The sequence below is a fragment of the Pelecanus crispus genome, chromosome 9, assembly GCF_030463565.1.
Source record: "Pelecanus crispus isolate bPelCri1 chromosome 9, bPelCri1.pri, whole genome shotgun sequence".
In the NCBI taxonomy this organism is placed as follows: Eukaryota; Metazoa; Chordata; class Aves; order Pelecaniformes; family Pelecanidae; genus Pelecanus; species Pelecanus crispus.
Genome location: NC_134651.1, coordinates 35,254,852 through 35,279,526, shown reverse-complemented (window position 1 = coordinate 35,279,526; position 24,675 = coordinate 35,254,852). Strand labels below are relative to the sequence as shown.

Genomic DNA, 24,675 nt, shown 5'->3' with positions numbered 1-24,675 from the left:
GAGCGCTCTGTGCCTTACAAAGGCTTTGTCAGCAATTCAAGCCATGCTCCAGGAGGTGCTGGGCAAGGTGAATGGGTGTGAAGGATGGGGTTTGATTTGGGTGAATCAATGATGTATTTCAGAAAATAGCACTTGAGACCTTGAGTGATGCTACTGCTGCATGGAAAGCCAGGCAAAACCTCCTACTGCTTTTTGCTCGAGGATTTGGGATGTAGTTTGTTAAAGAAGCTCATGTGACATGTCAGGGGCAGCCAGTGTTGTTGACCAAAGCAGAGATTTACCCTGTGTGAAGGCTTCCTCCCCAGGATGCTCCCAGTACCTAATTTCAACCCCCTCGAGGTAAGGGAACATAGGAAGAAGGTTTCCACCTGTCATTGGAGCAAAGCTCTGCAACCGCTACCACTTTGGGTGATTAAAAACCTTATTTGTTTTAAGGTGGAGCCTGGTCAGCTTATGCGAGGCGTGCACATCCAGCCTGCCTGCAAGGGCAAGGAACCAGACTGAAGGTGGGGACAGGGCTGGTGCTGGAAGGGGGAACCTTGCTGCGCTCATGCAGTCCTACAGGGGCTTCCCAGACATCCTGGCAAGACATTTGTCTGTGTTCCCTGTCAGAAAGGCAATCTCAGGAAGTTCATTCGGAGCAAGATCAGGAGTTGCACACAGGCAGTCCTTAGGTCTTGGTCAGAAGCTTTCTCAGCTTGTGGTGGTAGCTTTTTTTCTTCTCACTAATTTTGTAAGACCCTCTGAGCCAAGCCCTCTGCTGCCATGAGCTGCCACAGAGCAAACTGCTGCAGCTCTCAGCCACAGGGAAGTTTTCACCCTCTCTGTTCATCTCAGGCCCATCTATTCTGCTTCTGCAGCCTCTCTTATCACCATATCCAAAACTTTTGTGCTAGAAGAGCTGGAGTTTTCCTGCTGCAGAGAGCCAGAGCCCCACATCCTGGGGGGCCTCAGCTGTTTGTGGAGACCCCTGTGAGAAGGAGCTCTGGTTCCTGGCTCATACACCAGTCCTGTCCCGCAGGAGTTTCCTCCTGCACCTTGCCAGCATCCACTTCCAGAGCTGCCCAATGTGGCCATGGCACCTGGATTATGTTTCTAGTTTCCCGGCATGGAAGAAGGCTTGTTCTTTATTTTGGAGGGGCACCCTCCAGTAACGGGGAAAGAAAATAAGCCACCAAAGGAGGGGCTTTGTTTTGGACGGGGATTCCAGATTGCTCACACATTGGTCAGGTGAGGCCAGACTGGGGAAACATGGGGTTTCTCCTTTGAAGTGGCTGGATCTTTGCCTGGCAGCCAGAGTAGGAAATACAGATTATTGTTATTATTTTCCTTTTATGACTGCCATGTGTTTGACAGGTGATTGAATTCATTGTGGCGAGCTGCCCTCCCCTTTCCCTGCTCTGGGGGACTGTTCGGGACAGAATGACCCTATTAACAATTAAAGAGAAAAGCCAATCCTAAATCTCTCCCTTTTTTCTATGTTGTTTTTAACCAAACAACATTCCTGCCTTCATTCCTTTCTTACCTTACAGGCCCCTAATGCCAGATGACTTGATTCTTGCAAATACCTCGCGCAGGTTTGCAGAGATGCTGACTGCTACAGCTATCAAAGGCTGGTACTGTGCTTCACCCAGCCAAAAATCCTACCATGGGTACCCCCTCACCACCATCACCTACACGTTGTGCTGCACCACATCTCCATCACATCTGAACAGCATCCACAAAAACAGTGTCAACCCCAGAAGGGGGAAGGGAGAGACATGACGTGTAGGATATGAAATTTGGGTGGCTTTTGATGGATATTGGCAGATCTTCCTTCCCCATTGGTCTTCTGGCTGCTGGCAGGTAGGAGCAGGTTGCTCCTGTTGACGGGAGGTGCACCATCGGTATTTGCAAAGCGTGGCAGTGCTGGGCTGGGAGGATCCTGCAAGGTTTGAGGGCTCTTGAGGCTGCTGCCATTCATCCCTTGGATCTCTTGAGTTTAAATGTATGGGTTATTTGTGCTTGTATGGGGGTTTTGTTTGTTTTATTACAGTTGCAGCCATTTCTTATTGGGATTCCTGGCATTTGCTGGGGCTAGATCTGTGCCAACCTACTTTTCAGCCCCCTGGCAAGCTAGATGGTACCTGGCCCCTGCCAAACCTGCCTCTGCCTTCCTCCTGCCCCGCAAAGGCCTCCACTCTTTCACCCCTGCAAAACTCCTTGGCCTCCCCTTGCTTTGCAACTGGAAGATGTACCCTTTCCCTTGAGCCAGAAAACATTTGCTCCTCTTCTTCTTGGAGCAGAGTCAGGAGGGAGTTCTGAGCCTGGTCTAATGTGCATCCCCTCTGCTCCCTGCCGGGCTCTACACAGGGCAGCGATGCTGCAGGTTGGGGTGGAAGGAGCCGGGATTTCACATGCATTGGCTGCCCCTGGCTGTACGTGCTTTTTAAAGAGGCTTATTACTGTGTCTTAGAAAAACACAGCCCTTGGACCATCTGAAGCTAATAGGAGGTGAACTTGTGTGCAAAACAAACCACGCTTTCAACACCAGCGCACAGGGAGTGAGCGGCTCTCCACTCGGGAGCCAGTGGAGAAGACGGAGAGCAATTACATCCCAAACTGTTTATTAAAGCTTGTGGAAATTACTCATAACTCTATGTGTGCGACGGCTTTGTAGTTGAGTGATGCTCTTTGTTTGAACATGGGGCTCTCAAAGAGGGCGCGAGCGTGTGTATGTGTGTGCGCAGCCGAGCCCGCCAGCGCATTATGTCATGGACGAAGCAGGCGCTGCACTTGAGAGAGGGAGAGGGAGAAATGTGTTTTACAGGGTGAGGTACAAACTGAAATGGCTGTGAACATCTGGAACTGATATTAGGCTTGGAAAATGTTTTCTGTCACTCCAACACTCCTCTGGAGGAAGGTTTCTGAAGTTAAGAAGCTCCAAAGGGGATGAGGGGGAGGGACAAGGGGATAACATGACCATGGTGTAAAGTGGTTTTTATGTCTCAGTTCTGGATGCTGTAGCCAGGCCGTGTCCCTGCTTGTGCCGGACAGGGAACCTGGGATATCGCTGTTGTTTGTTGTGGTGGCCCTGGCTTAGAAAGTCCCCTGGACAAGCTGAGCCCCACCGCCTGAGATGGTCCTGCATGGGGAGCACTGCATTCTCCAGCCTGTGATGGGTAGGACAGAAGGATCCTTGGCCTGATTTTAGGGTTGGAAGCCAAGGAGCTGAGGTGGGAGGCTTCATCTGAAAGACAAAGGGTGAAATCCTTGGGTAGGGGCAGCCAGACCTGTGCCTGATTTAACACCACCTGGACCATCTCTGGGGCCCACCTGGGAGGTCAGGCCCACCTTGGGGCTGGTGCAGGTTGGGGCAGCCACTGTGAGCATGCAAAATGCAAGGTTTAAAAATAAAAACGTGCTTTGAATGTGCTTGTAGCACACATACAGCAGGACTGTGGTTGAGGGTGACAGCGAATGTGAATCCGATGTTGCCACAACATGCTGCTTGCTCTGTGTTGCTGCTAGCAGATCACAAAAGGTGGATTACTAGGCTCTACCTCTCTCCCAGCCCATCGTCTTCTGTCCTGTTCTGCGTAGGCTCTTATGTTTGGTTTCCTCTGTCTTTTCTGTGGTACCACTTCTACAGCTGGGTTAATGTACTTGGGGATATTGTGGGTTATTAGTTGGAAAAAGTATGCAACAAAGTACACTACTCATTTGCTTTTATGCAGCAGTGCTGCTGTCGGTCATGAGATGCCATGTCCCAGAAGGACAGGCAAGTTCTAAGCAGAGTCCCAAGCTTTATTGTTTCTCATGACATCCAGGGATCCTGGCTGCTCCTGCGTCTCTGTGGCTGGGCAGTGATCACGTTCATAAGAAGAGGTAGCTTGTAATCCTCGAAGAAAGGAGAACAGAAACACAGCCTGCTGAATGAGCTTGTTGGAGATCATGTAGGCCTCAGAGCAGGAGAATGCAGATTCTGGCAGCTTGGTCAGAGTCCTCTGGTATACTAGGGCCCTCTATATACAGGACTGTGGTGTGGAGAAGAGCTGGCAGGTAAGCTGGGGAGGGTGTCTGGTGAATAGACTGGGCAGAATGATGTACAGAAGTTGAGGGTATGGTTATATAAAACCTGTGCACGTCACTGCGCTGGCGTTACAGGCTTCTCTGGAGCAATGCTGTTCTGCAGAGGAGTCTTTGAATACACGTGTCTGTAAAAAAAATCAGAAGGCTTAGTGTTTTGTACACTTGCAAGTTGTGCTCTGAATTAAGGCTTGAGAGTATCTTATTTATAACTTAACTCTGTTCTGTAGGGCATAATTCTGACATGTCTGGGTGGCCAGGGCTGTACAGATATAGCTATGGCAACGTCGCTTCCAGTACACCCTCTTGTGTGCAAGCTGTGCTGGTACTGTCGTGTGAAAACCAGTGATAGGCTGGAATAAGAGAAGAAACTATCTGGCCAGAACAAATACTGTGCCTGTCAGTACGGAGTCAGTGCAATCTCCATACAACCAGGTTGCGCTCCTATTACATGCCTTCAAATCATCTTTAGAGTCCTGACTTCCAAATGGGCTGGGCACCAGAGAGAGCAGTAGGAGTTGACTCCACTTAGAAAGCTATAGGAGCTTGAGGTCCAGCCAGGAGTCGAGTAAATACATGAACATCCAGAGTTTTAATTCATGCCAATGAGGTGTGGAGGATGTTAAAGCATGAGTGTTTAAACCATTGTTGTTAAAGATGCTAATGATATTGAGTGTGGGTGATGGTATTGACTACCTCTGTAAAGCCCTGTGGAGGCAAAGCTCTCTCTATAGGGAGTGCTATGGCACCTATATTAATATAGGTGCCATTTTTGTAGATGATTTTTGATTTGTAAGTTGGCCCAGGGGATGTAGCCTCTGCAACTGGTGGATCACAAACTGAGACTTGGAAAAGAGACCACAAACCCCATTGGTTTCAGGAGAGCAGTTCTTCTGCTCTCCCTGTCTATGATACCAGACCGCTGCTCTCAGCACAGTGATGCTGGTGGTCAGGAAGGTTAGCGCTCAGCCGTGAGTGAGGGAGTGATAGGCAGCTCTTCCAGGGCGCATCTGTGTGTTTGACTCATGTTCAAAAGAGGTCCTTGAACATCACCAAAAGTAGAGGAGGACCTGATGGTGGTCAGGAGCTGCTGACCCACCATTGCCAGTCTTATACTCACTGCTTGGCTGCCTCTGCCTGCTCATTCCTTGGTGATCTGCCTGGTGCATCTCAGCTGGTTTCTCAGTGGGCAGGTGTTTGGCTGATCACAGCCACCACTCGGTGAGGGCTAGCTCACTTATGTGCTGGGGATGGAAATGCTGCAGGGCCTCATCTGCGAATGTCGGTGTGCAGGGAGCCTGACCAGGGCAGGGCTGCTGCATGGAAGCTGTCATTGCTGCTGCCTCTCCTGTAACTAGTGCACAGGTAAAGATGTTTTCAACACCCAGAGTACCATTCTTGAGTGCTGAATCCACTTCACTTGTTAGGAAAAGGAAAGATGATTCAAAAAGAAGCCTTTGAAGAGAAGGTCAAGTTTTTGGAAGCTGCTTCCTGGGATGTGTTGTGTAACAGCACCAAGCAAGAGCTTAATTTTGGCCATTGCACTCGCTGTGAAGCACTGATTTCTCTCCCACTGGGACAGCTGTAGTTATTTCCACCTACCAGTGTCATTTTTGTATCCTGGAAAGCAGAAGGAAGGTGGAGAGTTCTCAGCTCTCAATTAGGATTGAGTCAGTTGCTGAAATATTTCATTAATTCACATTTCCATATGGTTGTTCCAGGTTTTTTTTATTTTTATCTGCCCAGACACCTTTTGGACAGAACTGGCCATTATCTTTGCTTTCTCCCAAATCACTTCATAGGTGGAGAGCTGGGACTGTCTGCCCATTCCCCGCTGACTGCAGAGGACAGAGCAGCCTGGATGGTGCCAGGAGTACATCGTGCACTTTAAGAGCACAGTGTTTGCCAAGGGCTTTGTGCTGTCTGTTCAGAGCTACGTCTCCCTCAAGGCGAAGGACAGCTGTAGATGCTCCCTTCTAGCTAAGAAGGCTCTGAACTTCTTAAATGGCAGTTAATGAGGCCAGTCACGGAGTTTTTTTACTGGTCTGTAATTTTATCCTCTAGGATTAAGTTTCTCCTGATCTGGAAAAGTCAAGGCCACAAATCCATCTTGTCAGAAAGCATCAAAAGTGAAGGCTGCTAACACAGTCAGACAGATCATGGCATGTGAGTGCAGTTCAGTGGAACCTTTTCATAGGAGCCTTTATTGACTAGACAGGCTTTTCTAATCAATAAATTGTGGCTGGAATTTGGAAGGAAGCTCAGTCTGCATTTGCAAAGTTGGCACTTGGGAATGCAGTCCTGAGCTACTTGGAAAATTTAGGCTGTGAGGCATCCATGGATGCAACACAACCCTGCTCTGGGAGGAAACTCGGGCATGTTTGCTGAGCAAAAAACATGGGTCTTCCCTTTGGATGGGCTCTGAGTGATGCCCAGACCGGGATTCCCGGCCAGGTTAGGATCTTTCTGGAGATTTTGCATGTTCCTCTCATTCTAGCCAAAGCCCAAGATGAGATCCTGAATGGGATGGGGAATCTGCTTTCCACTCCTCTGGCTGTTGTTGAGGTTTCCCATGCGTTCAGCTTTGTCAGGTGGCTGAAATACAATCCAAAAAGTTAGACAGCATCCCTCCATGCTTCTCTGGAAGGGAATAAGGATAGGAAAGGGATCCAAGGAGGCACAAAGGCTGCCTTGGGACAGCCTATTCTGTCCTATTTGAAACCTCTCAACCCCAGTGCAGGAGGTACTGTGGGGACGCTGCAGCCATTCTGGGCTGTGATCCTGCCCATTGCCTGCTCTGCCCTGCCAGCATCAAGGCTGCTCTAACCCACACCATTCTCCAGGTGCATCTGTGTTAGATGGCACATGCTGGTAACCAGCCCTTCGTCCCTGCATCTCCCAAGCTGGACAGTGTATGCTATGTGTCCTGAGGACCATTGTCCCCTGCCTCCCTGTTCAGCAAGACGATGAGGGCTCCTCTTGTTGGGCAGCGGCTCAAGGTGGGACACGTTGTCTGTTCCCCATGTTGCTTTGATGTGAGGAAGTTAAGCAAAAATGGAGAGGGATTAAACCTTGAGTCAGGGGATTTGCCAATTAAAATAGCTGCTCCTCCTGCAGGTTTCATATGATACAAGAGCAGGGAGAGACCCTCCCCATCTCCCCCGTGACCCCTTCCCAGTTTGTTCAGCTTGCTAGGGATTGAGATCTGGCTCTTAGGAGGGAGGGGACAGCTGGGTCTATGTTACATTTCATGCTGTTTAGATAGGATAAACCTTTCCTCCCTGTAATTGGGTGATTGGACTTGTGAGCTTTCTCAGATACTAATCTGGAGACCCTAGAGGGGGTCAGATTAGGTTATGGAGACATAATAGGAAATACTGCTGTGGCTAGTTTGGGTTTTGGGGGATAGCGTGGATATTCTGCAGCATTCCCCTGCTGGGTTCCCACTGATCAGGCCTGTGTGGTGGGGTCAAGGAGCGGTCTTATCTGAGCATCAGATTGACTTCGTCTTTGCTGGGAGCGACTGTCTCTGAACTCTTTCCACCCCTGTAATCCTGCTCTTCCAGAGAACAAGACCATGACCTCTCCTTTGCCAGAGGGAGGGGTGGATGGTGCTGACCTGCCACTGGGGCTTGTTTGCAGAGGAGAAGAACATCTTTTTTAAAATGGGCGTCATGTCTCCAGGATCCCTGGGCTAGAAGAAGCTTCATATTTTGAACTGCTGTTTGGACCAAGTAAGATCTTCTTCCTTGCTAGCCCATGTCTTGCCAGTCCTGGGGAAGGGGTTGATGCATCCCGGAGGGGATCATTTAGAGCAGTGAGCATTTAAGCACATGCACACTTTCATCTGTCCCATGTGAGAGATATATTTGAGGAAGGATATCATCATGTTGGTCCAGTCAGAGCCAGTAAGATGAGCTTGTCCCTGTGGCCCAATGAGTGTTTCGGAGCTGTACTGAGGGGTATTAGAGAAAGGAAACCCACCATGTTCATGCTGGAGACCTGTTTGGTGTTGGGGGTTAATACCTCCTCCCATTCCTGCGTGCTGTGTCTGGGAGCAGATCTGCAGCGTTACTGGACATGAGTTCTGATACAAGCCTGGCTCCAGGCACTGGTCTGCAGCACTCCTTCCAGCCCTTGTTTCTTTTTATTAACAGTGAGATGACAGATAGGGGATGGTCATTAATTTAATAAAGGAAGTTTCTGATCACGACTACAGAAGCAAGGTCCTGAGGTTTTTCATGGTGGACTGATGACTCACCCTGATGAAATAGGGTGACACTGGGATAGGAAACACCTCACTGGAGCTCAGAGCATGGCAATGGCTCTTCCTACATAGCAGCCAGGCTCCTACAGTCATTCTGCCATCCTTGGCTTGGCTGTCCTTGGGACTGGGCTTCACCAATATGAGCATTATCCCCACTGAGAAGACCTGAATTTCAACTCCAGAGAGACCCATGGACCTGTGCAGCTAGGTCAGTTTGCTGGCTGTAATGAGGCTCATTCTTTTTTTTCCCTGGTGCTGGCCCTGAACACCTGCCCGGGGTGACTGTGGAGTCAGGAGTCTGAGGTAGGGCTGAGGGACCCCGCTGTCCATCTCTCCCTTTGTGGCACATTCACATGCTCATGAGAACACTGAGGGCAGGAGCGCAGGTGCTAGCAGCATGGCTGTGCTGTGAGAGGAGAGCTTGTACACAATCACAGATAATGCTTGGCTTTCCTTTATCCTGTGCTGTCATCTGTGGAAATCAATACATCTCACCAACTTCATTGTGTGGCCTGGGAAATTGAGGCACTCAGCAGTAACAGCCACAAATTGTGCATCCAGAAGAGCCAGTTAAGAGCAAGGGGTCTAAATTCATGTACAGTTAATACTTACTGTGCTTGCTGCTCTCAAGCCTCAAAAGTTCACACTTCGCTGCAGATTATTTCAAATCTCAGTTTTCAGTTCCTCTAGAAAACCTTGGTGTTGTCTTGGTAGATGGAGAGTGTCAAACCCAGGTGAATGTGCCTGTGCTGCTAGGGACCAAGGCAAGCAGGAGCGATAACTAACCCCAGGCATCAAAGAAGCCATCAGGTCTGCCCTGTCCTGGTGCACAGCTGTCATGGATGGGGAGATGGCCATCCCATCTGGGTGTCCTGGGATGTCCCACACCTTGTGGGGACAACATGCAGTGGCCACGGGAACTATTGTCTCTCGGTGTCCTGACTTCACTGGAGGTCCTCCTGCAGCCCTGCAGCTGATGGAGCTTCATCTGCCAGATACCCCCAGGATCGTGTGATGGTGTCTGGCAACGCAGCCCCATCTCAGCACCCTGCTTTCTGAGGACAAAGGCATGAGACCATTGTCTCCTTATTTAAGCTAAGGAGCTTTCTTTGAAAGCTCCCAGACCTTTTCTAGTCCTCAAGGATGAGCTTGGAGAAGCAGCAATAACTGCTTAAAATTGGGCGCTGGGGCCCTTAGACCTAGAGAGATGCTGCATGTTCATCTCCCTCGGAGGGCTGGGAGGACTTTTGGAGCCTGCTCTGCCTGGCCTCAGCTCCCAGCCTCCCTGCTCCCTCCTGTCCCAAAAGTGGGCAGCTGCAGAGAGGCATGCTGGGGCTTGTTGGCAGTGGGGCTGGAGAAGGGAGCATGTGAGCTGGAGGTATGGCCTGTCATGGGGTGGGGGGCGCACAGGAAAGCTACCTGGTTCGTCCAGGCAAGGCTGGGGTAGTGCAGGAGGTGGGTAGCTGGACAGGCGCTCCTCGCTCACCCCAGCTGTGCACCGTGAGGGTCAGCTGCTCGGCATCTGCCTGCGTCCTCCAGCCGCAAACAGCTGGCGCGTTCGTTGGGAACACACCAAGCTGCACCGGGACCGACCCTGCTTCAGCACAGCCAGGTCAGCCAGCTCCCTTCAGCTCTCAGCCGTGGGCTGATCCTGCAGCCGGGGTGCTGCGGTGCCTGTGGGGAGGGTCCTCTCCCCCTGGGTTACTGGATGCTGGGGTGAACCTCTGCACTCCTCTCTGCGTGTATGGCGGTGGGCAGACGGTGCAGTGGACACCGAAGCTGGGCAGTGGGGTTAGGGATGGGAAATGCCTTCCTCCCTGCCCCCCATGCTCATCAGCCGACCTCCTCAAGCACGTGATAGATTCCCTTTATCTGCTAATACTAGCCATAAAACAATCCAGATCGGTCCATAATCCTGTTAGAGCCTTTGACTCTTGCTCCTGTGACTCCCGGCAGCTCTAATTACAGATACTCATGCTGGTGATTAATGACTTGATTCATCTTCAGTGGCACCAGTTTTACATGTGAAGCCCACTTTCCCCCCGCAATGATTTGTGCAAAAGGGAAATAATCCCTGTTAAAAACCAACAGCACAGAAATATGGCGTTGGTGTTTTGCCTTCATCTGGCCCTTCTGCATCCTGTCCATCCTTTCACTCATCTCCCCCCGGCCTTTCATCTCTGAGAGAACGACCCTAATTGCCGCGTGCTCTGATTTTGCTGCACTGTAACCCATAAATCACTCCGGCACATGGAGCATTTTCTTGCTCCTTAACAAAAGGATCGGGATTTTCTCCTCTGCTGCATGTTTTACAAGTGACTAATTGCATCAAGGCACCTTTGAAGCAATGACTTCATCAATTGCTCATCCTGCAGACACACTGCTGGTTATGTATGCCTGATCAGAATCCTACATTTATTAGGATTAATTTATTCGCCAATCATTTTTCTTCCGCTACAATGACAGCAAAGTTGAGTGATGTTACTTGCTCAGCTACGTAAGCACGATTTCTTGCCTCATTACTGAGCCTGCGATATTTTTGTTACATGGTGAAACTTCTCCAAATGAAAATGAGTAATGTTACGTCTCGAACAGAAGTGCTCCCGGGACACTAGAGAAATCAAGTTATTTCAGGGTGCCTACAAATTGGCTTTAGATCTTCATCATCTTCCTTTCTAATTTTGCCTGTGCCCCCCATTTTTCATGGGGCACATGTCTGCGTGAGCGATAGCACATCTCGGGGCTTCGTACAAAGGGGTCTAGGAGTGGGTAAGAGCATGTTTCTCCCAACTAGAGACCATCCAAAACAGGGGGCTCATGCTCTAGGTTAGCAAATCCTTATGAGGCTGCTGGCAAATACGCTGGGTGTGTGGCTGAGCAGGAGGGGTGTGGAAGGGCTGGCTGTATCAAAAAAGGATGCAGTGAACACAGGCTGAGCATCTCCAAGGAGGAGGCACTGTAACTGGTGAGGACAGAGCAGTAAACGCAGGCGAACTGACACATTTTCTTAAAAGCTGTGGTCAAACAGTTTCGAAGGAGTAGTGGCTGATAACAACTGCCAGAAGCCCTTGACTCAGCTGCTAACCTCCCACCCCCAGAAAGACTCCTCTTTTGGGAAGGACAGAGCTTGTTTGCATCCAGGCAGGAATTTTGCCTCAGCTACTTCCCGTCTGGTGTTCATCTGCCCTTAATTCACTGCTGGCCCCAGCAAGTGCCTGGGGAGGGATTTTGCAGCACATCTAATGGACCAAATGGGCTCATTTTGAACCAGGGCTGGGTTTAAGGCTGTTGTACGGGGAGCTGTGGCAATGCTGGAGGGTCTCACCTGGATGATGTGTAGTGCTGGGGTGAGGAGGTGCAGGAGAGAGGATGGAGAAGGAGCGTCGGGGGTGGATGGTTTCCTTTTGTTGTACCACAAGGGAGTGCACCAAAGCCCCCGTAACTCGGGCTGGGAAAGTGCTCATGCAGCACTGGGGACCTCGGGTTTGGCAAAAGACCAGAGAAAAGTAGGTGACTGCTTTGGAGAGGTGGGAGGGAGGGCAGCTCTGGACCTAGGATACATACTGAAGCCTAGAGCCGTACAGAGACGTGCTTGTTTTATTTTGCCAATAGCAAGCTGGCAAGACGTTGGCTGTTTTGATGGCAAATCTGCTGTCCCGCTGGATGTCCAGCCTCGGTTCATGTGGGTGTGTAACGGGGCCAGCTATTAACGAGCGGCGGAGCAGAGACCCGATCCCCAGCTGGTACGGAGCCCCGCAGTCCCGCTCTCCCTCCAGCCACACGGAGGGGGTTTGGGTTGGGGTGCACAAAGAGGGGGTGTTGCCGAAAGAGCATGTCAAGAAGCAGGGGATGCTGGTAAATGTGGGTCTTTGCCTACAGAGGGGGCTCCTGCACTGCCCGAGGCCGTCCGGGCTGGGAAGGCAGGAGAAGGGATGCAGCGGCTGCCAGCTGACCTTTCTCAAACAGTTCATGGGTTTCCAGAGCAGCCGAGGTGTCAGCGGTGTAGAGCAGTCACAGCTTCCCAGTCGCTGGAGGAGGAAGGCAGGGGGCACTCGAAAGGGGAGGAAAAGGCTCCGTCCTGGAAGGGTGGAAACCTTGCAACCTATTAACCGTTTCTCAGCGGATAGAGATGGAAAGCAAACAAGGGTCTGCTTTTCTCCTGCGCCGTGCTCGCTCGCTCCCATCCTTTCTGCCCTTCTCTCTTCTGCCTCTGCCTGCCTTTCTCTGCTGGGTCCTGCAAAGGCAGGAGCTAGCTAGTGACATTGAGGATTTAGGTGAAAAATCAGCTCTGCCCCACCAAGCTGAGCAGACCTAAACAGAGCAGCGTGCTGGAAAGCAAAGCGTGCCTCTGCACCCAGAGCCCCGGCGGTCCCCATGGTTGAGTCTCTGTGCAAAGTCCTCTTCTTTGACGAAGTCCCTGCAATCAGACTTAACTAGTAGGCAGGGACCCACACAAAAACCTCTTCCAGCCCTTTTTTAACCAGTGTGTAGTGGGGTGCGCTGTGTTGTCAGATCTTTACTTGCTGAAAATGTGTTTGTCTCAAGCAAGGGAAGGGACTGAGTTGCTCCACGGCAGCCTAAAACTAAGATACTCTTGCTCACGGATGACAAAGCTTGGGAGTAAATTAGCACGCAGAGTCTGTGAAAGGAAATGTTTCCTTAAACGTTTCCATAAAAGCTAATTGGCCTGTAAGAGCAGCGTACCTGTGGGCGCACTGCCTCCTGGGGTTTGGGACTTGGGGAATCTATTCCTGGCTTGGTTAATAATTTTCAGAGTGACTTTGAGCAGGTCATTTCAGTTCCTTGTGCCTTGGTTTCCCTGTTTCTGAAATGAGAAGAATACTCCCTTCCAGAGCACTGATAAGGTTTAAGTACTAAAATTTTATTACTCAGTTGAAGATCCTTGGCAGAGGGATATTATGCAGATAGAAGGTTAATGATGATGGTAGGAAGAGAATAAAAAAAGAAATTGCTGTTTTATTTTTATTTTGTTCTTTAAATGATGTTTAATAGCCAGTTTTCAATTCAGAAATAAAACCCAGTCCTCTGTGACCACCAAATTATCTCTCAAACGCTGTTCTGCGTGCTCTTAAAGCTTGCAGAGAAAGTGAGGAGCATACCCCTTCTCTCTGCTCTTATGAGCAATCAGCAAAACGCATCTTGAGCAGCTGATCTCCAGCAAGAGTTTTTCTTTTCCCAATTAGGAAGCTTATCTTGATTCATGAATAATTAAGAGGGCACCACCCAAAAGCCCTCCACCCAGTGTTGTGGGGCTGATGGTCCCTGCTGGGGTGACAGCCCCATTGCACCAAGCATGGTGTGTGTTGGGGCAGCTCCTTGCCCATGGTCTGAGCAGATGGAGGGGGGTGGAGGGACCTGCCCGAGGTTGGGTAGGAGGTCAGGCAGGCCAGGCAAACAGGACATCAGCTCTGCCAGAGGGAATTAAAGGCTGAACCGAGCCATTACCCCCACAAATTAACCCCATGCCTTTCCAGAAGAATTTGTAGGCAAGCACGTCCCACCACTGTGATGACCCAGAGAGCCAAGGTGCCTGTTCCAGAAAAGAGCCTGTTAGAGTTTGCAGCAATGCTGCGGGCTGGGAGGGGTGCCTGCAGGGTGGGTGCCCACCCAGCCTCTCGCTGGCCCTGGCAGCACCGCTGGCCACCCCTGTTTGTCATCGTCACCACAGCTACTGTAGGCTGTAAATGTCAACCACAGCGAAACCGAACGCTGTCTGCGGCTGGGTGTTTGCTTATTTATTTCTTTTTGCATTTGTTTCTTTCACAAACATTAGCTACGTCAAGAATGCCATGTTCGTCACCCCCAAACTATTACAAAAGTTAAGGTCAAATTCATGGAATAGTTTTGGCTGGGGAAAAGAACAATATAGACAAGTTGGTCCCTGGTGGGTGGAGTGTGTGGGCTGGAGGATGCTGTCTCCTCTCTTTCCGCCGGTTGTGGACGAGGGTTTCCCGTCTGGGTGGCAGTGTCCAGCCATGGGCTGGAGGCTGCGTTTGAGGGTGCATTCTTGGTGCTTGTGCTCTCTTTTTCCTGCTGAATTACACTTTGGAGAAATACTTAGTGAGATGTGGTTTGTTAGGGGAGGTAATACCTCTTGTTAGGCCAACTGATATACTTGGAGAAGGAAACGGGGGAAAAAGGACCAGCTTTTGGACACACAGTCCTCTGTTAGTCACCAGCTAATCCCAGTCACCATCCCCCTGCCCTCCTCGTGGTCCGATGGCTCATTTGAGAGGTGCGAGATGTCTGCCCGTTTTGCCCGTCTCCTCATGCAGTATCATAGCCCCTCCGGCTGCCCACGCAACCTTCCTCTGATCCGTCCTCCTGCATATCCCCATCACCTCCTGCCAAGCTTGTTGTCCTGTTTTCTTTCTGCACAAGTTTCCACTTCTGAGATTCTTTTCCCGCACCCGTGTCCCTCGCAGTGAGCTCCCCCCACCTCATCCCACATGCACAGTGGCAGCCTTGCATCTTCTCTGGGATCCCCCGCTGCACTGCCAAGCATGAATAGCTCCAGCCAGGAGCCTGCAAGCCTTCTGTGGGTGATAGTGCAAAATACACTTGGGGCATTGCTTTTTGCTTCCCTGTGCAGTTACATTTGACTGCAGGCAGTTTCTCCTCCAGCTTGTCTTTGCCATAGAATCATAGAATCGTTTAGGTTGGAAAAGACCTTTTGCTTGGGAGGTTGTGTAACACAACTGCAGCATTTGTCCAGTTTTTGTGAAGCGGCTCGTCCCCAGAGCAGATGACAACCTTTTGCCATGGCTTTCTTGGTCCGTGTTTCTCCACTCTGGTTTTGGCACTGAGCACAAGCCCTGCAGGTAGCTGGGTTGCAAAACATGCTGCTGCTTTCTGCCAGCTGGCCAAAGCATCTGGCAGAGAGCAGCCAGAGTCTTGAGCCAGGTCTGAAGACCTTATTGGCCCTTATTGGAAAATAATCTTCAATTATTGGAAAATAATTGTCTATGGCCCGTATTAGAAAATGATCTTCAATTGATCTCAATGCTTCCTCGATGAGGCAGTTCAGGCTCTTTGTTCACACTGGCAAGCAAACCAATACCAAAATTGCCACAGCCACATCAACTGCAAAACATTGGTCATTCCTGACCCCTTAATTCAACTTGATGACCAATTGCTGGCACAATGGGAAAAATCACTGTAGGAAAATGAAGTAACAAACCAAACAGTCTGTCTTTATCCTCCTTGTCAGCCCTGTGATGCGGGGCTATCCTGGCATGTGTCTCTCCAGGGAGGATCTCACTGGCAGAGTTCGGGTGCCTGTTCCCTCTCTGCCCATGCCAGGAACTGAGGACCTGGGAATGGGAGGGCTTGGGGCTTTGTACTGGCTCTTTTCTGGGGGAAGAATCCCACCCCAGAGCCTGTATTCAACCCTAACGTGTTGGTCCCTCACTTTTTCCCTTTGCTGTTGACCTCTTGAATATCTCTGGGTTTCTTCCCAGCACTTTAGATTTTTATCACCTATATAACAGGCTTCTAAACAAGGATCCTTGCACTGTCCCCATCCCCTCATCCTGTTCGCTCAAAGCTCTTCTCAAAGGTTGCCCAAAAACCTGCCATGTGTACAGCCAGCCAGTTTTCTCCTCATGCCCACACCCCTCTCCCTCAGTCCTCCATCTCCGTCTGGATTCTCCTGGCCATGTCTGGGAGGGATTCAGCTCTAGGTGCAGGGTGCAGTGTCTGCACTGGGGAAGGGAAGATGCCATGCTCCCATTAACCCTCCCACCTCAATAAAGACGGTCATGGTGAATTTGTTGAAGACATGGGTTGATTTGGGGGGGGTTTGCCATCTGTGTCTGTACAGAGCCAATATGGGACTATGATGGTGATAGTATTTCATAGAATCATAGAATATATTGAGTTGGAAGGGACCTATAAGGATCATTGAGTCCAACTCCCTGAAGCTGGAGTTGTCTGCTCGCATGTATGTGTATAAAATCTCTCTCAACAAGACCCTGATCTCTCTTGGGACCTCGAGGTGCTACTGCAAGATGAAATGATCGAATACCATTGCCCAGAAAAAGGTCATGGTGCATCAGTAAAACTCATCTTTGTAAAGAAGAGGAGCTTGGTCTATCTCTCTGTTTAAGAGCCAGGCTGCAAGTTGTGGCCAGACGAGCTGTTTGGGTATTTGGTTTGTGTAATGGATGATGGAGAATCACTGTGAAAGGCTGGAAGGGAGATCCTGCAAGGTGTGCTTTTGCCTCCTGCACCCCTGCAGCCTCCCTGCCCGTGCTTGGGGTCCTGCCACTTGCTCGGTGCTTATTCATACCAGGAATAAACCCAGCCCTTTTTTGACCTTAAGTGATGTTTTAGGATTTCTTTTATTTGTGGACCTTGGCTTGGCCTTCTGTCACTATTTGTCTCTCCAAAAAAAGGATTCTGCTCTTTCAATTTCTGCGTCCAATTTGGAGGGGGGGGGGATATTACCAATCGGGGTCAGTAAATAGCTCATCTGACTTCATAATACTTAGCATTTAGATAGTGCTTTCCACTATCAGAGCCCTTTGCAAACTCCCAGTAATCCTCACAGCACCCCTTGAGTTAGGTAAGTATAACTAATCCCAAACAAATAGCTTCAGTGTGGAACTACTGTAGAGAATGCGTAAGAGTAATTTAAGGTATAAAAGAAAACTAGTGCGTAATCTCGCAACAAAATTAGAAAAAAAGGGCAGAGAGAAGGAAAAAAGCCTGAGTTATTGAATGTGAAAGTTAAATCAGACTTGAACACGTTGTTAATTTGCATTTCAAGTAGCCATGATAAGCTGGAGATATTACAACTACTTACTATAGGTCCTGCCATTTGAAGGTATGAAATACATCAAAGCTTTAATAATATGTAAAATAATTAAATTTAAAATGCCCTCAAGTTTAGTCTTTCTGTGCATGTTAGAACTTACCAGATTTTTCATATAATTTTTTTTTAAATCTTGCAAACGATACTGAATTCCATCTTTCCTGTGTGTTTCTATCTAATAACTATATTTACTTGTTAGTTTCCAAATTTCATCCCCCTCCTGCCTCTCATCTCTGATGACTGGGAACTTGAGGAGATTTGCACACCCTCATTAGTAGCTTTGTCAAAGTGCCTTGTAATTTGGGTGTCTTGGTTCACATTTTTTCCAAGTCCAGTTGAACAGTTGCATTCGGTCACCAACAGAACTCATTAATCCATGTTCCATTTGGGATAAATTTCTGAGAGAAAGGCCTAAAAATCAGATTCCCTTTGGAAACTGAGTGCTTGATCTTTGTTCTAGACAATGACCTGCCGCCTTGTGCATCCTGCACCACGTGCAGGAGACCACATCTGAGGGGCTTGCCCTGAGTGAGGAGGAAAGCTGCAATTGGATGCGTAGATCTCCAATTCCAATGGCTCAACAGGCTGCCTTCTGTCTGCTTTCCAGTGTCAGCTGTGGGTGCTGGACCAGACCTAGGTCTCCAGAAGACCAAGTCTCCTGTGAAAACTCATTTGTTTGTGCAAATATTTGCCCATCCAGGAAATCTCCTTGCAGACTGAGGGACTCTGAGCTGGAAGTTTCCCTGTGTGTATCCTCTGAGTGGGTCTTCTCATGTATGGACTTTAAAAGACGACCCCTCTTTAGGGGCATCTGTTTGGTCTTCTTGCACCCATGCATTGCAATTGCAACTGATCCCTGTGTTGTGTAAGATGTTACATGATCGATCAGGGTTTTACAGAGTGATCTAGCTGCAGATGCTATTGCAAATAGCAAGTAGCTATAGAACTTCATAAGGACTTTTTGCAGCATTTTTATTGCTGCTGGGCATTGCCCACTGATCCAGGTCCCTGCCACAGAACTAGCACTCACAGAAGCGGTGTGTGCCAAAGCCCTGAGCGTCCCCACTGCCCTGGCTTGGATTGCAGGGGGCTGGGGTGACCAGGTGTGATGATGCTGATGCGTGACCCTGGATGACTGCTATCAAGGCTGCGGGCAGTGCAGGGCAAGACTGAGGTGTGCAGGGGGAGGTCCTGGTGTGGAGAGGGCTTAGACCCAGGCATGGGGTAACGGTTGTGGGGGCGGGGAGAGGGCTGGGAGTCCCGACTGGGGCATCTCAGGAGTGGGGACAAAGAGTGGGACAACCTGTGGTCCAGGCCAGGCTAAGCTACATTAGCAGAACTGCAGAGGATGCTCTCTGGGTGTTTTTCTCCCTTACACTCACCTAAATCCAAAATCCACTGCCTCCGGCCCCAGGTGTTTCTAAGCAATTACATATTTGCCTCAGACCTCTCTTTGCCTCCATCCTCAGCCCCATGTTTTGAAAGGAGAGTAACTAAAACATGCCTGAAGAGCACCGAGCATGACTATTTATTGCAGAGATCAGGCTCAGGAGAGGCAGGAGCGAGGCCACCCCACCCTTGTGCCCCCCACCTTCCCCTCTGCTCACCATACCCCTCTGCTGCGAACATCTCAACAAGAAAGAATAATAAAGGTTTGGCAGATCTATTCACACAGTGTAAAATTGAATTAGCAGAGGTATGTGAGGAACATGGCTCGATTTCCATGGGGATGAGGAGATCTTTATCACCACGCCCCCAGGATTATCCTGTGCAGCACAAAGCCGCTTTTGGTGCTGGCGGGTGGGCATCCCCCCGTGAGCCTTGTCGGGGTAAAATCAAGGTGATGTCTGAGTTGGGCTGGCCTTGCTGGGCTAGGGGCTTAGCCGGGGCAGGGAAGTGAAAGGGGAGAACTGAGCTGAGGGGAAGCTGAGATGAATGTCTGTAAAGGTGCAGGCTGGGGATCGGGTGAGCAATAGGAGCTGGGAACCCCCCCATTGTTTTCTATCCCCTCTCCTTTGACAAGATTCAGCACCTTTTGATGCCCTTGACAAACCCACGGAGTTTCAGGAAGTTCTGAGTTGTGGCTGGCCCAGGAGGGACTACGGCAGGGGCAGAAGGCAATTGGAAGAGATTGCATCCTAATCCCAAAAATAATAACATTGCTTTCCCTATCCGCTGCTGATGAGCTCTGCTTCCCCCTGCGTTCAGTGGCAGCTGAGAATATGTCCAGGACATGACCTGTAGAGATGTTAGCCATGTTGCAAAGGGTTTATCATCTGTCTGTCCCAGAAAGGTCCCTGCAGTCCATCCATAAGCTCATCCAGGCCAGCGCACCCCCGTCAAACCTCAGGGAAGGGCTGAGGCTTCAGCCTGAGCGTGGGTGGCAGCGCCACAGGACGGATGTGACGGTGCTAATGATGGGGGAGCGATGAGAAAGCAATCCCAGCTTTCTGGGCTGACACGCTCCGCATTCGCCGCCCTGGACGGCTAAGTGCAAAATGGAAAGGAAAAACGAGAGGGAAGAGCCCTGTTTTCACACACGCCCCAGCGCAGGCAAGCCAAGCTCGGGGGCCAGGCGGCCGGGAGCGAGCGGCCTCTTTGCTTCCTCCCTCTCCACCCTGGAGGGACATGGCTGGGTGGAGATCTGGCCAAACCTCTCGTCCTCTCACTTGCCAGTGCAGCTGAGCAAGGGGCAACTGGTATCTAGCGCCGGTGCAGTTCTGGCATCCAGAGCAGGGAGAAGCGCTGTGCATCCCTATAGTGCGATGAGGGCCGAGGATGTGTGGGGTGGGAGAGCGTATGGGATGGATGTGCTGTGGCTTTCGGATGTGCAGGGCAGGGTTTAAAGCAGGGTCCCACCATGTCAGGTGGGAAGTTATCTTCTCATTGCATAGACAGCATGGGAAATGGTACAGGACCAAGCGAAAGGGGCTGCTCGGGGCAGAAGGGCACCCAGAAAGAGGAGAGGGGAGCCATGTGGCATCCCCCAGGAGAGCAAGCCCGCCTGGGGGGTGAGGAGTGGCAGGGTCCTGCCTGGGCAGCCGATGGAGCAGGGAGGCTGGAGAAGCCGCCCAGCCCTTTGGTCTTCCTTCCTCCGTCAGATGGATCTGCCATTCACACTGTCTTTTTCCCTCCTTGGAGCAATTTGTCCTCTGCTTCCTGCAGGACGGCAGCGGCCCAGTTCTCATGAGCAGCCCTGCCAGATCTGCTCACCGAGACCTGCCCACCCCAGGCTGGGAAAACCGGGCCCAAAATACCATACAGTGAGCAGATGTTCCCTTTGGGTTACTGCCCATCCCATGTATTGCAGGCCAGGTTCCATCAGCACTGACCCATGTGCTGCACGCTGACAAGCCTCATTTTTATAATTCGGAAAAGCCCGTTTCCTTTAGGTGTGACCCTTCCCCATCTTAAAAGTTGAATTTCTTATTTTCCAGAGACTTGGGCACAATCTTTATGGCTGGGTACCTTCTTGATCGAGCCTGGCCCCTTAGGGCCTCTTTCATACCTCTGTTGTTGCCCAAAATGGCAACCAAGGGCTCTAAACACTCATGTCTTGCTTTTGCAATGAGAAGCTGCTCCCTTTCCAGCATGTATGGCTGCTGGTAACCATACACTATATGGCACCTGTGTGCAAGGATTGTGTGAAACTTGACATCCAAGCATCCTCCAAAATGGGTGGGAGGTCTGCAAGGGGTGTTTGGGGAACTGCTGGGGACCCCCTGCAGTGGCATTTCACCTGTCTCCCCCCTTCAGCAAGACAAGGTTACAGTAAACTGGATTGGCACTGCACGTTTGGGGAATGGGTGCTGGGGAAAAGCAGAGCAGCATTTCACCCTGCTCACTGGTTTGCATAGCACCATGTGCTGTGTTGGCAGCAGAGCCAAAAGCAAAACTCACTGCTGCCTTTGGCTACCGCTGGGTGCTCCTGCTCCCCATCCAAGGCAGCCCCCCCTGTATCCCACACCATTGCAGGACCCTTCTTGATGCCAATGCACTGGCTCAGGTAGTGAAATAAGCTTCAGTTTCCAGACTAGCAAGGGGTGAAAAACAACCCCGTGCATGGGCATGGTGCTGCTGCCCAGAGGCCCCTCGGTGGTAAGCCCCATGGTGCTGAGCCAGGCAGGATGGGGAACACGGGGGCCAGCTCAAGCCCTTGGCATTTGCCCACCACACACCTTCCCTCATCCCTGGGAAGCAGAGCCCACAGCCCTTTTGCTTGTTTGGTTTCATCCTGTAACCAGCTTGTTTATTGTTCTGAAAAGGTTAAATTGGTCAGGGGAAAAAAAAAAAAAGGATAGGGTTTTTTTTTTTCTTCCCCTTTCTAATGAGAGTCTGGGGACCTTTTCCCTGCTGACGTCAGACTCATATCCAATAGCCTTTGCAGTGAGGCCTGATTTGCAAAGGACACCCTGGGGAAAAGCAAAAATCTTGGTGAAACCTTTAAAAAGAAAAAGCACCCTTTGAGACGATTTTCTGCTTCTTTTATGTCCTGATTTCACCTTCTAATTACTAATTCCTTATTTTTTTTTTCCCCCTAGTCGAGGGAAGGCGGGAGGGGAGGGCGTTTGCAGCCCCCCATGCACGCACACGCTCCCCGTCTCTCCCTGCGCTTGGCTCTCCCCCCCAGCTGCCATGCAAGGAGAAGCCAAGCCCGAGCAGCTGGGCTGCTCCGTCCTGCCTTGGCCGGGAAGCCGAGGGGGCCCCGTCTGGGTCGCTCTGCACTCAGGCAACCCCAGCCCTGCCATTCGCCGTGCACGCCCTGCCTTGCCTTTGCCTTGCCTGTGCCTCACCTTGCAGGCAGGACGGCGTGGTGCCCGCTGGGCAGCGGTGCGGCATCGGCTGCCTCTGACCATCCGGCAGGTCCCAAGGGGCATGGGGGGCCATCGCCTCCTCCCTCCCTCCCCAAGGCAGGTAGGCGGGAACGGGCAGTGCCGAGGTGGAGTTGCAGCTCTGCCTGTGCTCCTGCCCCGCCGGGCTTTCAGAGCAAGGGGGGCATCTCCCACGTTGGGCCCAAGCCGTGCCCTGCAGCCCCTCGCCTCCCTCCTGCAGCCGTGCCCTGTCCCTGTAGCAGGACTGGCAAGGGTGCGGGTAGCAGGGACATAATTTTAGCTTGCTGAACGCCACGCTGGGGAAAGATGCCAGAACATCTCGGCTGGAGCCCGATGTCCTGTGTTTATGGCGAGGCCACGGGAGATGCCCACATGCTGGCTGGGCACTGGTGGGGGCTCCGGGGGAGCTCTCGGCCAGAGGTGATATTTCTGAGATGCTGCTCACAGGGCTGCTGTGGGCACCGTGGCTCCCCCGGAGCCACAGCCCATGGGCGGCTGTGGCCGTGGTCAGGAATTTGACTCAATGCTCCTTAATTGCCACCCTGGCACAAATGGTGACTTGTGTTCCCATGTGCCCGGGCTGGCCTGAAACGTGCTCCCTGGAGGAGGAGGGCTCCTTCTGCACAGCTGAGTTGTTCAGTTCCCTCTGGGTGGAGGCTCTGTTTTAGTAAAAACATTTTAAATTTACCATTAAAACTTCAGCTGCCTCTTCCCCCCCAGCCCATGCTGCCCAGGGATGCAGGATCCCATTAGCCTTGAGCACCAGAGCTGCTCTTCAAAGTTCTGCCCGCTGTGCCTGCGTGACGGGGGCGAGCAGGACTTCACCAGCCCTCAGCACTGTGGTCAAGAGATGTCCTCGGGTTGCTCACCTCCCCTCCTTCCTCAGCGTGGGAGGCTGGGGTGCACCCAGGCCTCTTGGACATGTTTCTTTGATGGTTTTCTGGGTAGCTTCTTGCTGGTTTTGAGGACGTTCAGAGGACGATGTGTCTCATCCTCATTATAGATGGCCTCAATGAGGTTTGCTGGGCTCAGAGGTTGCTTATTGGGAGAATGCAGAGTACTGCTGGCTGCGGGGTGATGGCATTTGATTACGCTGCCGTGTCCTGGAGGCAAAGACCCTCTCTTTCTCCTGTGTGTCAAAGGAGCCACATTTCACGTGGGCTGCAGTGTGGGTGCAGAGGATACGGCTGCCCTGCGAGCACCAATGGGCACTTCCTCAGAGGACAGGGACAGCAGTGTTTACAAGTCCAAAAATACCCTGAAATTCAAACAGTACAAACTCAATAGAAATTTAGTTCTGAGTCCAAACTTCACAGCCATTCCCTTCCTAAGGAGTTGAATGTTTTCCCGGTACGAATACATCCAAAATGAGCGAGCTCAGCTTCTGCTCTGGCTCTTAAGCCAAGCTTTGCAGAGTCAATCTCCCTCCTTCTTTCTCTGGCTTTGCTCTGGACACGTTTCAGCACTAAGTAGATCTGGGTCCAACAGCCATGCTTTCCTCATCCTCCCCAAAGCTTTTCCTGTCCGGCAGCAGTTGCACCACTCAGGTTTTGTGTGCTGAGCTCAGTGTAACTCCTTTGCTCTGCTCTGGTGTGCAGGGCTCCTCGTGCACCAGGCTGCAGGGCGAAGTGCCCGGCTGTCAGCACAGACACCGGTGTAGGGGGACAATTGCACCTCACTGATGCAATTAGCACGACTTGCTATGAAACTCTAGTTAGTATCTTATTGCCTCCTAAGTGCAGCCTACAACGATGCACTCAACTGGCTGCAAATGTCATTGGTTTGACAAACCTGCTTGTTCCTCTGCTGAGTGCTGGCAGTGGGGAAATCCTGCTGGGAAAAAGAATCTTCTGGGAAAAAAAAAAAAATCCTTCTGTGCTCTGATATTGGGAGGGTCTGTATGCAGGTCTTTGCATGTGGGTCTCTGGTAGTATCCAGGACTCTCTTTGCACTGCAGACCAAATACCCCTGCGATAAAGCAGGTACAGGTACAGGGTGGAAAGAGGCTTCATAGGACACAGAGGCTATATTGTGACAAAAAAAGCTCAGGATTTCATCTGTCTATCTTAAGGCAAGATTTCTTTCAGCACTCTTTGGAGTGATTGAAATAAGTGACTGGCTGGGGGTAGGCGTGTGTTACCCGTGTGCATGACGAAGGACCCAGAAGTGATTTCTGGATCTTTCACGCTATGTGTACTCCTGAGGATGTTCCTTTGGGAGAAGGTCAGGTAGCCATGGCCCAAGAGTGTGACCTGTGGGGAAAGGGCCAACAGCAAAACACAGCAAAGCCCTGCAACAGCTGTGGCATGTGCTGCACCGTGCTTTGCTACGGCAGCAGCCCGGCAGCTGGTGGCAGGTCTGGGGGCAGCCCCATTCGTGCAAGGGAGCCGAGGGCTGTCGTGATGCAGAGACGTGAAGTAACGGGGCTGTCAGTCACGGCACTGGACCCCGGCACCAAACCGCTCTCCATGGCACCCCCAGCCGCCGGCACAGCATGCCCCCAAACAACTGCAGCAGCTGCCTCCTCCAAGGAAAACATCCCAGCTGCTGCAGTGGTTGAGCAAGAGGCTGGAGGGGGTGAGTGCGGCGGCGTGACACAGGCGTGGCAAGGAGGTCCCGGCGACAACTCACACTGGGCTGCAGCCCCGGCTGTCCTCTTGCTGCGCTCCTCG

The 24,675-nt window shown here is 51.1% G+C and overlaps 1 protein-coding gene across 1 annotated transcript in view; it reads left to right on the top strand.

Annotated features, from left to right (window-relative positions):
* The window catches only part of ASTN2 (astrotactin 2), a 363,040-nt gene that overhangs the window by 273,273 nt on the left and 65,092 nt on the right, over nt 1-24,675 (top strand).